This window comes from Onychostoma macrolepis, chromosome 02, assembly GCF_012432095.1.
Source record: "Onychostoma macrolepis isolate SWU-2019 chromosome 02, ASM1243209v1, whole genome shotgun sequence".
NCBI classification, from domain to species: Eukaryota; Metazoa; Chordata; class Actinopteri; order Cypriniformes; family Cyprinidae; genus Onychostoma; species Onychostoma macrolepis.
This window is the reverse complement of record NC_081156.1, coordinates 33,447,780-33,454,940: the sequence shown is the minus strand read 5'-3', so window position 1 is coordinate 33,454,940 and position 7,161 is coordinate 33,447,780.

Genomic DNA, 7,161 nt, shown 5'->3' with positions numbered 1-7,161 from the left:
AAACCTGTATGAACACAAAATAAAAAAATAAATAAATAAAATAAAAAACAGTATAATTCAATTCAGTCTAATGTTTTACCCCAACTTTAAAATGTCATCTTTTCCTATCAGCAGAAGAAAATTTTAAATGAGTTTGGAAAGACTTGAGAGTGAATATTTTCACTTAAGAAACTATTGGTGCTGATTTGAATCTTTAAGACCGTCTTTGCATCTTCTGTGATGACCTTGAGAGGAAAGTCTGGATAATTCAGTGTAGTAAATTTATATCAAATAAAATGTGGGGACCAGACAGTTCACCCAAAAATCTACTCGCCCTCAAATATGAACACAAGAGATACTAAAAAAGTCTGTTCAACGAGATTCAATGGGCTCCAATGTTGTTTTTACCCCAAATTGGAAGTTGAAATGACATGAGGGTGAATATCTTCATACAGATATATGTAGTATATCCAGTTTTCCTGTTTTATTTTCTAAACAAACACACAAAGCACAGGGCATATGCAGAAGTTTGTGACTGACAGGCATTCAGTCCTATGGAGTTTCCGTGTGGGCCCAGTCAACAGTTTAGTTCTGAGGTTTAATTTGTGGGTCCACTGAGGATTTACTGTGGCAGGAATTTGATATCATCATATAACCGAGCTTCCCAAGGTTAGAGCGGTCATTTCGCCCGCTCTGTGTGAACGCTGCGAGTGCATTTCCTGCCATCTTTCACCCCTGTAATTTTTTTGTGGCTGGTAGTAAAAATGTACCTCGTGTAGGGAAAGACTGGAACATCTGACAGGAATAAAAGCCCAGATGCACAATGGAGAGACATGCACATGTGATCAATAGCCGAAAAGGACGTGACCTTTGCATATCCCATCCTGATTAATGCATGCAAAACCGCAATGTATTCAACACTGTTTTAATCACATATACATGATTTAGAACTTCCAGAGTTGTTGTTTTTTGTTTGGCAACAGCTGTGTTATCAGATATTACAAATGGATAGGCAAATCTGTAAACCGTAAATCAGTTGCATCGTGGAATTTTACGGTCTGGATTGAATGCCATGAATGTTTGCTTTTGCAAGCCAATGTTGAAGTTCGCCTCAATCCAGACATTTCTGCGTGCCGAAGAGCAGATCGCACTCAAATAAAAGCCTGGTGCTATTGTGCGTGATGGCATTTTAAACGTCCTGATGATTAGCGACTGGCACACTTGAATGCAGCTTGCTCTGAGCGTGTTGGAGCAGGACAGGCAGAGAAAACAAATGCACCCATCCAAGATATCTTCTATCTGCAAAAATGCGCGGGGATCAAAATGAAATGTGTCAAAGCTCAGGGTCACTCTTCGAATGGATCACGCTGCACCTGCAAGCCGATTTCGAGAGTTCCCTCTGAGGTCGAGGGGAAAGAGTGTGGGCAAAAGCATCGATTTTACAGCGCAGACCTTCGTCAGGCTTGCAAACTAAGCCCGATTGAATCCCAGGTTGCAGGAGTTGAAAGGCTCAAGTGAATATAAGCTTAACCTGCCATGCCTTTGGCACCTCAAAATGCTCCAGATCCCATTGACAAGTATGATTAGGTCATCTCTACGGGCCAGCTGCCATATATCAGCCTTTCTAAATGTATGAAATCACAGTCTTCAATAAGAATCTCTACTAGTGCATATTTGGGATGCAGTAGATTTTGTCACAAGAGTAAATGCGGATTAACCCAAAGGGAGTTCCTGAATACCAACAGATTCTCTTTGGAAACTTCTCTAACCTGGTTTACATCGAGCTACCCATAAATACCTCTATATCTGGCTCGACAGAGATCTGCTTTGCAAAGGCATGGGTTAAAAAAAGACTTTGTCAAGCTTGTTGAACTCAAATGGACTGTAAGTGATGTATGGTGGCCTGAAGGTCTAGGACAGGAATCAAAGGTTCTCCTAGGGGACTTTGCTGTGGTCTAATGTAAAAAACACCAAACAGGTATTTTCCTTTTCTGTCTAATGCATCTGATAAAACAATAAGATCAAGATTTCTTATCAAGAGACAAATACAGATGTCTTGGTAATCTCTGAGCTGATACGACTTCCCCAAGTGCGGAAAACTTTAGCATCTTGATTCAGTTAATGTAACAACCTGTTTACTAATCATGATCTATGCACTCTGGCACAGTGGCGCTTCCTGAATCTGTGGCGATCTGCAGTGTTTAACACCCCGGCTGTAAGTAGCAGCTTATGCTAACAAAAGAAGATGTGTCCTTACCAAGTGGCCAGCTAAGCCAGACTTATCAGGGTGGCGTTGTGTTGGGTTGACCTCAGGCAACAGGAGGGGAGGGCAAATCCCTCATGGAGGCACCACACCGTATATCCATGTAATGAGTCAACGGCGAGAGCCTCGGTTATTAAGTACTCTACCAGTGTCCTAGAGATTCCTTCTCATGATGACTTCTCCTCCAGGCTTTTCCGATATATGTTTACATTAAAATTTCTTCCGGCCACTCTGGAGGTGGGCTCGGAATTTCCTCATCCTTTGACATAGTTGGTTACGCAAGTCCGAGACGAGTCGAGTGGCTTTGCAATGTAAATCAGTTTGGAAATGAGCCTGTACTTGGGGTTCAGGCGGTTTCTGTCTGTTTTTAGGATTCCAGGTCTGAAACACACAATCCAAATTGACAGAATGAACTTTGTGCACTAGGTTAAAGACAGCAGCGTAAATTAGCATTATTTGATCCTTAATGGGGAAGCAGGTGGATGTGAAAAAAAACTGGCAATTTAAGGCTTCTCCCATATCAATAAAGTATTGAATCCGATTGAAATTTTACCCAGTTCGGCAGAGTATCTTATCGTTAGCTTGTAAACATGCAGACTTTTTTAAAAATCAATTGTGAGTCAAGTCTCCTATGCAGAGCATTATTTCTAGAGTTAGTCCCAATGCAGAGCGTTTCAAATCAATCCCTTATGAGGTTCCTCTCAGTTAAGATGCCTATGTAGACAGCACAGTGGCTCACCATGGTTTTGCAACAGAGCTAAGTTAAGGGAAGCCAACAAATTTTAGTAAACCTTTAAGGCTCTTAATTCGTTCCAGATCTTCACCCTCGGTTTAGACCAGTGTAGACCGAAACCAAATTTAAGACTAAATGCGACAAGCTCTTGGCATTTTAGTCTGAAATTAATTTTCAGATTTGTCAGATTGTTTCAACATTCTCATCTACACCATAGCTCCATAAAACCGTATATTTACTGACTTACTGTCAGTCCAAATTAAATATAATTTTGAGACAAACCTCACTGTGATCTGTTTATAAAGTACTTAAACCGTCTAAGCTTGTTCCTTCAGCGCTTCCAGACTTACCATGTGCCATGTGAAGCTTACAGGCTGTCCAGATCCTGGTTTGGTGTCCTCTCATGCGAAGTCCTTCATGCGTAAGATCCCTGCCTGTGTGTAAAGCGATGTGTGAGAGCAGGAGTTTGCGTGTGTATGTTTTTAGGGGTGTGCGCATGGAGAACTCCCCTTGGTCCCTGTCAGTCTTTCTCCTCCCTGTGTGTGAGACTCCTCCTCTACCAGCACGCTGATCACTGGATGGGTCGGATTACCGTAGACTCTAATCAGTCGCGGCAGAGTCTTGGATCTCCCCCTCTCTCGCTGGACGGGGCCTGAGGATGCTCAAAACCAGGGCACAATGAGCAAGGGCTTTAAACACATACTGCACACCACATGCTCGACACCTGTAATGTGGGACAATCCATATAATTCACACTTATCCTGCCAGACAAGCTTCAGAGAGTCACTTAACTCTATCACTCAGTCTGTCTATCACTGGCTAATTTAATTTTTAATTATGCAAGATATTTAGTTTTTTTTTTATTTAAGATACTTTAATATAGCTAATTAATGTAAAAATAATGTAATTTTTTTTTTTATTAATCAATTATTCACTTTTTACATGCAGAATGACACTTTTGTTTCTTGCGGGTGCATTGCAAGAGATGCAAAAAGGCAAGCTGCTCTCTGAAGGCAGGAACATGCAGTTATGAGAAATGCATTATGCTTGTTTTGCTCTTCAATTTTTTTTTTACCATGAGTACAAATAGAATATTACTTATGTTTAGACTTTGTCACTATTTGCACTTGGTGTAAACAAGAGGCTGTCTGTACTTGGTGCAAATGGTATCTACCACTATTTGTATGGAATCTAAATAGCATATACCTTTTTAAATACTCACTGTAAATATCAAAAAATTTTCATCGTAGCAGTTTATTCCTGTGAGTTAAGATGGATTGCTTTAGCAATTGCAAACCGTACCAGAGTAAACATAAACTAAACCCTGGACCACCTGGCTGTTGAATCAGCAGAGTTTGTAGATTTTATTACAAGCAAAATAATAAACTCAGTATGATTCTTCAGAAACCAATGAAAAAAATTAAAAAATAACTTGTGTGTGTATGTATACATATTATTGATTGATGTTGATATTTATTATTTAATAAATAACTAATGCAGACATTCACATTCAGATGTGAGTCCACATGCATCTTTTATCATCTCGTGGCTGAATTTCTTATATTCATTGCCTCAAGAAATGGAGACCGAACTGCACCTTTAGGGCAATGGATGCTCAATGCTTTTCGTCACACTTTTGGAGCGTTTACCTTGCCCTGCAGCTCGTAACTGTTTCAAACATGCTGCACGGCGCTAAAGGATTACCGCGGGATGTAGTTTGGCATGCGTTTGCGAATGACTTCATTTTTAAAACAAACAACAAAAATAAAATCAATAATCTGCATGAAATCGGTTACCTTTCTGTGTGAGTTTTCTTGAGTTTTTCTGGCCCATCACCTTTGACTTGGGAGTATTCAGGCTAAATTTTCTGTGAAATGTGTTGTGGTTCATGCTCTAAGAAACAAATTGAATTGCAGTGAGAATATTTGAGATGTTTTTATGTGACTTGCACTTGAGTTGGTTTACAGTTGTGAAAAACAGCATGTTTTCCATATTCTCCTTGGACTTGCTTGGCGAAATGTGTGCCATTTACATTTAAAAGCATCTAGTCCTTCCCAAGCGAAATACCTTGAAACTCATGGCCGTTAACCAACGACGCTGTCTGCCAGGAAGGGTGAACGTGAGACTCTGCAGTGATCCGTTAGTGACTCCCTGAAACACATCGGCTCTCAGCATAGAGAGTGTTGGAGTCAGCTAATGCAAAGCAGATGGAAGACCTTCACAGAAATAAATGTCTGACCGTACGGCAGCATGGCACACGTTCGTTCTGCAACCTGTCCAAAGTCTGGAGTTATCTGACTCTCGTAACATTCCCACTGCGTGATTCAGCACCTGTGTGTCTTGGAGAAAGGACAGAATGCAAGACGGTGAAGCATGTCTTTGCTGAGAGATTTAAGAGGATGGAATGATAGTTTATTTAACTTCTGATGTTAGACTATTTTCTTCTTTCCAAGTTCAACATGCAGAGAAAACCATGAATCATTTATGGGTTGATTCACCTGAACAGTGTGACTCAAAAAATTGACATGGCTTGTGTTATCTTATCTGTCTGGCCGACCATCGGTTGCAAAGACTTCAAGAAATAGCTACCTTTGAAAATAGGCTTTAGTTGTAATTGTTTTTAGTGACTCCATTGTTGTAAAAATAACACGCCTCACCTTTGACTGGAAATGTCAGCGCGCTGATGTCAGTGATTTACAAAATACTAGATATTTGCCAGTGTATTTAGGTGTCATAACATGCCATTTATTTGTGACGGTTGTATACTGAATCACAATAGCAACGTACACACTGGAATATTTTGGGAGCGACAACTGCATTTAAATGTGCGAGTGAGTAAATTGTCATTCTGTGTGTTTATGGAATACAGGAGTCACTTGTGAACTTTAACTTTTTGGCATTTCATGGATGTAAACATGAAGCATGAATGTTTAAGCTAATTGCTTTTGCTGTTTTTGACCAAAATGACGTTAGCGACAGGAAACGCATTACCACCCACTTATATAGCGCTGAGGGGATGACGCGTTTTTATAGGCCAAGCTGGAAGTTTAGTGTCATCCATAGGATTTTCCATTGGATTTTGGATTGTTGCAGAAAATCTGTGACCATCAAAAGTTTATGATTCTTATTTGTTCATCATAAGCCGAACATCATTCATACATTTTGAAGCCTTCGAGACAAATGAAACCTTAAAAAAATCCCGCAAGAGGGTTTTACTAATGTATTTTTTTGTTGCAGGATAAAACGTCAAAAAATATCTCGAGCTTGTGTTAAACTACAGACCTTGGTTTGGCCTAGGTTTTGACCTACAGAAATGTGTCCACTGTGGATTTAATAAAATATTGTGTGTTACAAAACAATTGTTTCAGTTTTGGTCTCATTTTGGTGTCTGCTTTAATTTAAATTTGCAAAAGTGATTTTATATAAATAGAAAGCATAGTACAAGAAAATGGTCTACCAAAAGACGTTTGTGAAAATAAAATGTCAAAAATATGGGTGAAATAATGTTACATTGTCATTGAGCCTAGCATATATTTATGTAAATATGAAAACACTAATAACACATTATTCTGACCTGTACATATTAAAATATGTAAAAGAAAGTGATCATACTATAATGATTAAAAACTTAATAATGGATTGTGGCAAATATTGGTAAAGATTTAAAATGACTTCATTTTTTGAGGCTGCAGTGTGATCCTTAAATAGAGTATTTTAATGACAATTATTCCTGTTCCGAGTGTGCCTGACAAGATTTTTTGGTACATGAACTATTGCTACATTCAATCACATTTTAGTGTGTTTTAGTGTCTTCTGTTCATCATTTAAAAAAATGTATGGTAGTCATTATTTTTGCTCTGAAAAAATAACAGCAATTATAGAGTGCACATTCTATTGTACAGAAAAAAACTACATTTATACTTTGCACTGTATTAAACTTTTATTGTTTTGATGCTTGAAACCCTTTTCATCTTTGATGCATTTATCTTTCATTTCATTGAATCCTTAGTCCCACATTTTGTTTTAGTCTTGAGTAAAAAGAGTGGAACATTATGTACCTGACTACAACAAATTGTATGTTTCGCTTTCTCTTTTCAGATAAACGCACACCCAACATTATAATGTGTAACTTCAAACACTTTGACAATTCTGTGGAAGCCGTCAAACCGTCTCTTGTGCTTTTGTG